Here is a 12,347-nt window from a genome sequence, read left to right as displayed (position 1 = left end):
CATAATTAGGAGGTGTGGCCTTGTTGGAGTAGGTGTGTCACTGGCTTTGAAGTTTCAAATGCTCCAGCTAGGACCAGTGTCATTCATTCTTCCTGCTGCCTGCCAATCTGGATGTAGAACTCTCACTACTTCTCCAGCACCTGTGCCTGTGTTCCAGCATGCTTCCCACCATGATGAGAATGGACTAACCCTCTGAACCGGTAAGCCAGCCCCTATTAATTGCTTTCTTTTATGATACTTAGCATTGATAGCATAGTCATGATGTCTCTTCAGAGCAATAGAAAACCTAAGTTATTGATGCATGTCTTGTATCTGCCTCCAGTAATGCCAAGAAAAAGAAAACTCTGAACATATCTGTTTAATCGCAATACATCCACAAAGTAAGATTTATTGACTGTGTGCTTAACAATAAATGTTAGTCTAAGTAGACCTTTCCATTTTTATCAGTTTTGCTTGGAATGTAGGGAATAGTGTCATGCATTGCACACACACTTTGAACATTTCCTGTATACATGGATCTCTAATTTACTCAGATAGAATTCAAGTATAAGCCTTATATTGTACATAAGGCCATTTGAACAGTGAAATGTATTTTGATATGTGACAAACGTTAGATTCACTACCCACTGGTGCATTACCAAAAACCCATTTCTTAACTCTCCGCAATTCTAACATAAATTCCCTAGAGAGTTTTAAAGCAGCTAAAGCCTAAAACAAAAGACTTATTGTCATTTTCTGATCACTTTCTCATTATCCATTGGGCATTTCATCACCATCAGATAACGAAATCTGGAAAGTAAAATCTTAAACTGTGATCTACAGTTTTCCTTAGGAGTCTATCTGAAGAAAATCATTAAAAGATACAGAAAACTGAGAAAAATTCCATTAGAGTGCACACAGTAAATAATAGCAAATTGTATGACATACTTGGGAGACACCCTAGAAATACAATTAATTTTAATCCCAATCAATAGCAAAACATCTGTCTAAGATGTAATTATATATTTCATTAATAATTATATTAGCCTAATAATAAAACAGTTGTTAAACAAGTTAAGTGTTTCTAATGTGATCCTATTTAAATATAATAAGCTTAACTGCATAAATGCCAAAAATATCTCCTTCTCTCTCTCAAGGTAAAGGCAAAATTCACCTGTAGAGTTTGTAACCTGCAGAGCTTTGAGCTTTCTGACTCCACTATGACTTCTAGAAAATCACCTCACAGTTCTCTGCCTCCCTCCATCAGTTCCAGCCACGCCTCTATCCCAGCTGCTTCTCCTCATGCATGCAAGGTCTTCTCTGACAACTGAGCCTCAGCAACTGTCATCACTTTAGCTGGAATGCATATTTCTCTTGACTGCTGCTGGAGACCACACTCTACTTGCATGTTTTCATTCCACACCCAAAGGTTCCTTGATAACTTTCCTGGCTATTCTGACTCTCTGAAAAGAATGCTCACCCTGGAATTTCATTTCCTTGAAGCTAGGCCTTGTCATCCTCCCTCTCATCACTTACCAATATGAAAATATTTCATACTGACTTAATAGCTACATGGCTATATGGCTCATTTCCCAGACTAGGATGAGAACTCCATGAGGATAAGATCTGTTCATTTGCTGCCTCTGGTCCTTGCAGTGTCCAAAACACTGCACTGCAGAGACCACTCACAGTGTTTATGGGACATAGGTAAAACAAATGAACTGAGTGATAATCCATGGGATTGAGCATGTAAAATTACACAGGCATGCCTGGGTCTAGCCATATAGCTACCTATTAATGCACTTCCCACCAGGATCTAGGCTTGCAGGGCAGGGTGAAATAGGGCAACTGGAGGCATGGCCAAGAGAAATCTTTCCAAGGTTGAAATGACTTTTCCATATACCAGGGTGATTTTATCCTTTTTTAGAATGTGAGGCCTATTCCAAAGCCATTACATGATATGAACTGTAAATGTTGCTTTATTTCCACAGATAGTGGACTGAGAGGAGAGCCGTTCCCAAGCTCTTCAGATACACAGTTTGGGCAGACAGTTTCTCTGTTATAATCTCTTGTTCAAGGCTTGGAAGCTTCTAGCCTGAATACAGTATAATCTTCCAAGCTGATGGATTTCATTCAACTTCGCTCAGCTTCTCAATAAGTTGCTCTGCTTGGCATCATACAATGGTGGCAGTCTGTTCTAATCTTCTGGCTAATTCTCATTCTCTGGCTCATCCTGTCATCCTCTGTGTCTAGCTTGTTCTCTCTGCAAACTGTCTCTGTAAAAATGTCCTGGGAAAATTGCCTCACAGGCACACATAACAAGACAAGGAACACCACCACCACCACCACCACCACCACCACCTATGTCTAGCTCTAGCTTGTTCTCTCTCCCTGTGATGTTCTTAAGTTACCTTTCTTTCTGTGCCCTTCCAGCAACCTTGAGCAGGCTAAATCAGACCTTGTTTTGCCACATTTGCCTAGCCCACATAGGTTGGAGTCTTCCAACCTAGGTGATATCTATAGTCCTGCCACATATGCAGCTTCCTGCAAGAAAACACTACCTGCTGATCAGCTGAGGTTGTTTTCCTGAGTAGATTCTGGCAAAGTGAGGGATGAGTTCCCCCCTTTAAATTAAGACTTATGAATTAAGCATTGGGCCTTGATCAAAAACTTTGTCTTGGTCTCATTTGTCTCTCATCCCATCCATCCCCAGCTCTCCTTCCAGGTACCCACTTCTCCATGGATGCTGGCAGCTATATCATTCCTGTGCTGTTCTCCTGAGATGGGTGTATCTTCTGTCTGAGTCATTCTGACAAACCTTGCTCTAATTTGTTAGTCTTCTCTCAATCAAATGTCACTTGCAAACATAATGGTTTCCTTCTACAAATTAAACTTACCTACATTGTTTGCTATTAAAGGTGTAAGGGCCTGTCTATATTCTAGACAGATCATACAGTAATCTAGAATATCTACTTTCCAGCCAGATTATATAGACCCAGAAAAATTTTAGCTATGATCTCTTGCCAGAGCAGCCATATTATTGGGTATGAACTTATCAAAAGTCAAATTGGGGAGCCCTCTCAACCAGTCCAAGCTGCCCGGAGCAGCCTGCGATTCCTGAGGGACCTCTATTCTCCTACCACCTCTCCACTACCTTCATCAGACTTGTGGATGATAGAGGATAGCATCCCTTTTCCTACCCACCTTCTCTGCTTGCTGATCCTCATGGGCCAAGCCAAGCTGCCTTGAACAGCCTGCTATCTGAGAGAGCCTACTACTATCCCACCACCTCTCCCCCCCTTCATCAGACTCCTGAACCATTCCTGAAAGCTTCCCTTCCCTGACCCATTTTCATTGCTATCGGAGCCCTCTGTGCCAAACCAAGCTGCCCTGAGCAGCCTCTTATCTAAGGGAGAACTACATTCTCCCGACATGTCTCCACCCAACTCCAGCAAACCTGATGTTCCTGAACCATACAGACCACAGGTCCAGAAACATTAAATTCAAGGACACTCATCAGAGGTCTGCAACACCAGGTCCATTGAGGTTAACCCCTTCCCAAAACCTACTACAACAAGAATATGCAGGCACCAAAAACGTCCATATGGCTAAAGGCCCCTGAAATGACACAATCAACAACAACCAGAGTAATATGACACCTCCAAAGCACAGCCACTTCACTACAGCACACTTGGATATTCTAACACAAGTGAATCGCAAGAAAATGACCTTAAATCCAATCTTCTAAAGATGATAGTTGCCTTTAAACAGGAAACAAACAAATCCATTAGAGAGATACAGGAAATAAAATTGTGTAAGACCTGAAAGTAGAAACAGAAGCAATAAAGAAAACACAAACTGAGGAAATCCTGGAGATGGAAAACCTAGGGAAGATAACAGGAACAACAGATGTGAGCACCAACTGAATGCAGGAGATGGAAGAGAGAATCTAACCTAAGAATAATAGGAATGGAAGAGGTGAAGAGTCCCAGCTCCAAGGTCCAAAAACATATTCTCAACAGAATTATAGAAGAAAACTTTCCCAACCTAAAGAAAGAGATACATATAAATATAACACCTTATAGAATGCCATTAGATGGGACCGGAAAAAAAAAAAAAAAAGCCCTCACAGACAATAATAATCAAAATACAAAATCTACAGAACAAAGAAAGAATATTAAAAGCAGCATGACCAAAAGGCCAGGTAACATATAAATGTGAAAACAGGATCCATCATTGTGCTGCAAACAAGAAACACATCTCAGCCATAAAAATAGGCATTACCTCAGAGAAAATGGCTTAATTTTTTCCAAACAAATGGACCCAAGAAGCAAGCTGATGTAGCTACTTTAGCATCTAATTAAATAGACTATCAACAAAAATGAACCAAAAGGCACAAGGAAAAGCAAAAGAGACAGGGAAGGATACTTCATATTCATCTAAGAAAAAAAATGGATCAAAATGATATCTCAATTCTGAACATCTATGCCCCCCAAATAAGGGTACCCACATTTGTAAAGGAAATATTGCTAAAACATAAATCATATATAGATACACACACATTAATACTGGGAAACTTCAACACTCCACTCATACCAATTGACAGGTCATTCAGATAAAGACTAAACAGAGAAGTAATAAAACTAACAGATATAATGATTCAAAAGGACATGACAGACATCTATAGAATATTTCACCCAAACACAAAAGAATATACCTTATTCTCAGCACCTCCTGGATCTTCGTCCAAAATTGACCATATAGTCAGTCACAAAGGAAGCCTCAACAGATATAAGAAAATTAAAATAAAACCTTGTATCTTATGAGACCACATGGATTAAAGTGGACTTCAACAACAACGGAAACAATGAGAAAATTTACACACTCATGGAAATTGAACAACTGTCTACTCAATGATGTCTAGTAAATCTCCAGCCCAGAAAAGCTAGGGCAAAGAAATCACAACTCAATTAATAGGAATACAAGCTACATTCCTAGATTGGGCAGATCTATGACTGCATCACTAAATTCCCCATGTATGAGATTCCTTATAACTTTTGATTTTTCCAGGCCACATTGTTCTGCACCATTGTCTTTGCACCTCCTCCTCTCCCTCCTCCTCCATAATCGTCTCTCCCTTCCTCTCTCCCTTCTTTTCCCAAATTTGCAGCTCCACCTTCCCTTCTACTGCCCAGTCACCTGCTCTACCCTTTATTTTACAAGTTAAAATGGGTAGAAGGGACACAAGAAGTCACCTATGATAAGTGATTCACTCCTCATCTGCAACATCCCCCAGGACAGCAAAATTAGAATCAAAATAGATGACCAGGGCTATCCAGAACACAATGATCTCTGAGTCCGGGAAGAAATAGAAAACAAAGAATTTCTGGAATTCAATGAAAATGAAGGCACAACATACCCAAATTTATGGGACCCAATGGAAGCAGTGCTAAGAGGAAAGTTCAAAATATTATGAGCCTCCATAAAGAAATTAGAAAGTTCCCATACCAGCAATTTAAAAGTACACCTGAAAGCTGTAGGAAAAAAAAATAAGAAGCAAGGACACATAACAGAAGTAGAGGGTAGGAAATAATAAAAATCAGGGCTGAAATCAATCTGTTAGAAACAAATAAAACAGTACAAAGAATCAACAAAACCAAGAGCTGGTTCTTTGAGAAAATTAGCAAGTTAGCCAAACCTTTAGCCAAACTAACCAAAAGACAGAGAGACAATACCTGAATAAACAAAATCAGAAATGCAAGTGGAGATCTAACAAGAGACACTGAACAAATTCAAAGAATCATTAGATCTTGCTTCAATAACCTGTATTCATCCAAAAGGGAAAACCTTAATGAAATGGATGATTGTCTAGACAGATATCACATATCAAAGTTAAATCAAGATCAGCTAAACTATTTAAACAGCCATATAACCCTTAAAGAATTAGAAGCAGTCATCAAAAGTCTCTCAACCAAAAAGCCCAGGGCCATATGGTTTTAGTGCACAATTCTATATGACATTCAAAGAAGAGCTAATTCTAACACTCCTCAAACTATTTCACAAAATAGAAACCGAGGGTCTACTGCCAAACTTATTCTATGAAGCCATAGCCACCCTGATTTCTAAACAACACAAAAAGTAAAAGGAAAAGGAATTTAAGGACAATTTCTTTTATGAGCATTGATGTAAGCATACTTAATAAAGTACTCACAAACTGAATCTTGTAACACATCAAAAACCTGATCCATCAAGAAGAAGTAGGCTAGATCAGTGGCCCAATACCTGCCCAAATGTAACAGCCTAGTTACCTCCCAGAAGGTCCAAAGTAACCAAAGAAACAGGGGACTCTCTTCCTCAAATTTCCACACAGGCTGGAACATGTACACAGCCCAGCTGACAGGGGCCTTACCCCCCACTTCTACCTCAACCCCCAAGCTCCACTTTCCTTCGGCACCTTTTCCTCACCAGGGTCAGATCAGTGGCCCAATACCTGCACAAATACTACAGCCTGGAAACATCCCAGGAGCTCCATAGTAACCAAGGGCACAGGACATCTTCAGTAAAAGGGGCACAGGATTTCTGAAGTAACCAGAGACACAGAAGGTCTAACCTAACCAGAGGCACTGGAGGCCCACTCTAATCAGAGGCAACACTGCCTGTCTCCAAGGAGATCAGCCCTAACTCAGATTACAGAGCTCTCTGCCTCCAAGGAGACCAGTTACAATCAGAGACACCCGGGCCAATTAACACCAGTGAACCAGATGGCCAGAGTCAAGCAGAAGATCATATGTGGCAAGCCCAATGCAATTTGGCACAATCAGAACCCAGTTCTTCCACCAGAGCAATCCCTGGATACTCTAACATGACTGAAAAGCAATATAGTGGCCTCACTTCCCATTTTTGAAGATGACAGATGCCTTTAAGGAAGATATAACAAACTCCCTTTAAAGAAACAGGAAAACAAAGGCAAACAGGTAGAAACAAACAAATCCCTTAAAGAAATACTGGAAAATATGAGAGAGCAGGTAAAGGAGTTGAATAAAACAGTCTTAGAACTATAATTTGAAATAGAAACAATATGGAAACAACAAAATGTGGAAACCAGGAGATGGACAACTTAGACAAGATATCAGGAGTTACAGATGCAAATATTACCAACAGAATATGAGAGATAGAATAGAGAATCCTAGGCATAGAAAATACAAAGTGTAAAAAACTTCAAACCCAATGGAGGAGCTAGAGAATGTACCTAAGGAGCTGAAGGTGTCTGCAACCCTATGGGTGGAACAACAATATGAACTAACCAGTATCCCGGAGCTCTTGTCTCTAGCTGCATATGTAGCAGAAGATGGACTAGTCAGCCATCGATGGGAAGAGAGGCCCCTTGGTCTTGCAAACTTTATATGTCCCAGTACAGGGGAACACCAGGGCCAAGAATTTGGAGTAGGAGAATTGGGGAGCAGGGCAGGGGAAGGGTATAGGGGAGTTTCGGGATGGAATTTGAAATGTAGGTGAAGTAAATATCTAATAAAAAATTGGAAAAAAAAAAAGCTCCAACCCCAAAATGTCCAGGAAATACATGAAACAATGAAAAGACCAAACCTAAAAATAATAGGAATAGAAGAGGGTGAAGAATCCCAGCTCAAAGGGCCAGAAAACATCTTCAACAAAATCATAGAAGAAAACTTCCCTAACCTAAAGGAAGAGATGGTCATAAATGTACAAGAAGCCTACAGAACACCAAATTAATTGGACCAGAAAAGAAAATACTTTCATCACAAAATAATCAAAACACTAAATGCACAGAAACTGTTAAAAGCTGTAAGGGGGGAAGGCCAAGTAACATATAAAGGCAGACCTGTATGAATTGCACCATACTTCGCAACAGAGACTCTAAAAGCTAGTAGATCCTAGACAGATATCATCCAGACCTTTAGAGAACATATATGTCAGCACAAGTTACTATACCCTGCAAAATATTCCAAAACCATACCAAATTTAAATAATAGCATCTTTTTACTAATCCAGCCCTACAGAGGATACTGAAACAAAATTTCCAATACAAGGAGGGTAACTACACCCAAGAAAACATAAGAAACTAAACATATCACAACAAACCCAAAGGAAGAGAATCATAAACACGGAATACCATCTCCAACAACAAAAATATCAGGAACTACTAATCATCTGTCTTTAATATCTCTTAACATCAGTGAACGCAATTGCCTAATAAAAAGGATCTGGCTAAAGACTGGATACATAAGCAGGATCTAGCCCTTAGCTTCATATAAACAATAAACCTCAGTGAAAAACAAGCCTCAGAGTAAAAGGCTGGAAAAAAGTTTTGCAAGCAAACAGTCACAAGAACCAAGCTGGAATAGAGTGTGGCTGTGGGCAGTGAGAGGAATCCTGGTAAGGTTGAGCTAAGGTTTAAAGCCATGGGGACCCTGAAGGGACAGTAGAAGCTTTGCCTGCTTCTGGACCAGGACCCTGTCATGTAGCCACACTCTTGCTTTAGAGAGGTTTGTGGCTTTCAGTCATATGGATACAGCACCCCAATCCTTCCCACATGTAGATGAGATATCCCCGACCTCATAGACCAAGCCAATAGTAAACACCTACTGTCATACTGTGAACCACCACAAGACTGTATATAAAAATCCTATTGAGAATAAATAAAGGAGTATGAGAATTACTCTGTCATTATCAGAGAGCCTCTGTCATAAGAGTTGTAAGACAACCACCAGGGAAAGGACCTGCTCTCCCAAAACACCACAAGAAGCTCCCCACCACCTCTCCCAGGCTAGTCAGCCTCCCACCAGCTCAGGCAGGTATTACTCAGCATAGAGCATCTTGGAGCAACAAAAGCGACTGCAGTGGTGGATACAGCTGCATTAGTGGAAACAGCAGAGACAATTCCTCCTTCCTGGTAGCATTCTCTCCCCTTCTCCTGAACCCTCAGACCTGTTTAGGCCAAAGATCTCCAGGAAAAGCTTACAGTACACAGGCCCACATCATAGACATCCTAACATCCAAAAAATAATATTTCAGCCACAAATAGTAGAAAAAAGGTGAGGAAGAATTCATATCCATCAATGGAAAAAATCCACCAAAAACCAAAGTCTCAATTCTGAGCATATATACCCCAAATGCAAGGGCACCCACATCCATAAAAGAAATTTTACTAAAGCTCAAAACACACATTGAACTTCACGCAATAATAGTGGGAGACTTCAACAGTCTACTCTCACCAATCGACAGGTCATTGAAAAAGAAAATAAGGATCCAGCCACCGTCCAGACCAGAGGACAGGTGTCCACCTGGCTCTGAAGGCCTCAGCCTCAGGAGCAGTGGTCGCCACCTTGGTTCCGGGACTCCGCCGAACTTAGAAAATTAGTCTGAACAGGTGAGAGGGTGCGCCACAGACCCGGACAGCTTCTGGGACAGGCAGAGGCACAGAGCCACTGAGGAAGCACTCTTTGCGGGCCACAGACAGCCGGCCACCGTCCGGACCAGACGACAGGTGTCCGGCTGGCTCGGAAGGCCTCAGCCTCAGGAGCAGCGGGCACCACCTTGGTTCCAGGCCTCTGGTTAACTTAGGAATTTAGTCTTCACAGGTGAGAGTCTGCACCACAGAGGCTGACAGCTTCTGGGACCTGCCAAAGCAACACAGCTTCTGAGAAAGGTCCTGTTTTGGGCCTTCTTCTTCGGCCAGGAGGAGGTCCAAACACAAGATATCTGTGCACCTCCCTGAAAGAGGAGAGCTTGCCAGCAGAGAGTGCTCTGGGCACTGAAACTCAGAGGAGAGAATCTGTTTCCCAGGTCTGTTGATAGACTGTAACAGAATCACCAGAAGAACAATCTCTAAACAGAGTCAACTATAACAACTAACTCCAGAGATTACCAGATGGCGAAAGGTAAACGTAGGAATCTTACTAACAGGAACCAAGACCACTCACCATCATCAGAACCCAGCACTCCCACTTCGCCCAGTCCAGGGCACCCCAACAGACCCGAAAACCTAGACCCAGATTTAAAAGCATATCTCATGATGATGATAGAGGACATCAAGAAGGACTTTAATAACTCACTTAAAGAAATAAAGGAGAACACTGCTAAAGAGTTACAAGTCCTTAAAGAAAAACAGGAAAACAAATCAAACAGGTAGAAGTCCTTACAAAAAAACAGGAAAAAACATACAAACAGGTAATGGAAATGAACAAAACCATACGAGACCTATAAAGGGAAGTAGACACAATAAAGAAAAATCAAAGTGAGGCAACACTGGAGATAGAAACCCTAAGAAAGAAATCTGGAACCATAGATTCAAGCATCAGCAACAGAATACAAGAGATGGAAGAGAGAATCTAAGGTGCAGAAGATTCCATAGAGAACATCGGCACAACAATCAAAGAAAATGGAAAATGCAAAAAGATCCTAACTCAAAATATCCAGGAAATCCAGGACACAATGAGAAGACCAAATCTACCGATAATAGGAGTGGATGAGAATGAAGATTTTCAACTCAAAGGACCAGCAAACATCTTCAACAAAATTATTGAAGAAAACTTCCCAAATCTAAAGAAAGAGATGCCCATGAACATACAAGAAGCCTACAGAACCCCAAATAGACTGGACCAGAAAAGATATTCCTCCCGACACATAATAATCAGAACAACAAATGCACTAAATAAAGATAGAATACTAAAAGCAGTAAGGGAAAAAGGTCAAGTAACATATAAAGGCAAGCCTATCAGAATTACACCAGATTTTTCACCAGAGACTATGAAAGCGAGAAGAGCCTGGACAGATGTTATACAGACACTAAGAGAACACAAATTCCAGCCCAGGCTACTATACCCAGCCAAACTCTCAATTACCATAGATGGAGAAACCAAAGTATTCCACGACAAAACCAAATTCACACATTATCTCTCCACGAATCCAGCCCTTCAAAGGATAGTAACAGATAAAAACCAATACAAGAACAGGAACAACGCCCTTGAAAAAACAAGAAGGTAATCCCTCAACAAACCTAAAAGAAGACAGCCACAAGAACAGAATGCCAAATTTAACAACAAAAATAACAGGAAGCGACAATTACTTTTCCTTGCTATCTCTTAATATCAATGGTCTCAACTCCCCAATAAAAAGACATAGACTAACAAACTGGCTACACAAACAAGACCCAACATTTTGCTGCTTACAGGAAACTCATCTCAGAGAAAAGGGTAGACACTACCTCAGAATGAAAGGCTGGAAAACAAATTTCCAAGCAAATGGTATGAAGAAACAAGCTGGGGTAGCCATCCTAATATCTGATAAGATTGACTTCCAACCCAAAGTCATCAAAAAAGACAAGGAGGGGAACTTCATTCTCATCAAAGGTAAAATCCTCCAAGAGGAACTATCAATTCTGAATATCTATGCTCCAAATACAAGGGCAGCCACATTCATTAAAGAAACTTTAGTAAATCTCAAAGCACACATTGTACCTCACATACTAATAGTGGGAGACTTCAACACACCACTTTCACCAATGGACAGATCATGGAAACAGAAACTAAACAGGGACACAGTGAAACTAACAGAAGTGATGAAACAAATGGGTCTGACAGATATCTACAGAACGTTTTATCCTAAAACAAAAGGATATACCTTCTTCTCAGCACCTCATGGTACCTTCTCCAAAACTGACCACATACTAGGTCAAAACACAGGCCTCAACAGGTACAAAAATATTGAAATTGTCCCATGCATCCTATCAGATCACCATGGACTAAGGCTGATCTTCAATAACAAAATAAATAATAGAAAGCCAACATTCACGTGGAAACTGAAAAACACTCTTCTCAATGATACCTTGGTCAAGGAAGGAATAAAGAAAGAAATTAAGGACTTCTTAGAGTTCAATGAAAATGAAGCCACTTCATACCCAAACTTATGGGACACAATGAAAGCATTTCTAAGAGGAAATCTCATAGCTCTGAGTGCCTCCAAAAAAAAACTAGAGAGCACATACATTAGCAGCTTGACAACACACCTAAAAGCTCTAGAACAAAAGGAAGCAAATTCACCCAAGAGGAGTAGAGGGCAGGAAATAATCAAACTCAGGGGTGAAATCAACCAAGTGGAAACAAGAAGAACTATTCAGAGAATCAACCAATCGAGGAGCTGGTTCTTTGAGAAAATCAACAAGATAGACAAACCCTTAGTCAGACTCACTAGAGGGCACAGGGAAAGCATTCTAATTAACAAAATCAGAAATGAAAAGGGAGACATAACAACAGATCCCGAAGAAATCCAAAACACCATCAGATCCTTCTACAAAAGGCTATACTCAACAAAACTGGAGAACCTGGATGAAA

The sequence above is a fragment of the Mus musculus genome, chromosome X (genome assembly GCF_000001635.26).
Source record: "Mus musculus strain C57BL/6J chromosome X, GRCm38.p6 C57BL/6J".
Taxonomy (NCBI): domain Eukaryota; kingdom Metazoa; phylum Chordata; class Mammalia; order Rodentia; family Muridae; genus Mus; species Mus musculus.
The sequence above is the reverse complement of the archived record's forward strand: the minus strand, read 5'-3'. Positions refer to the sequence as shown.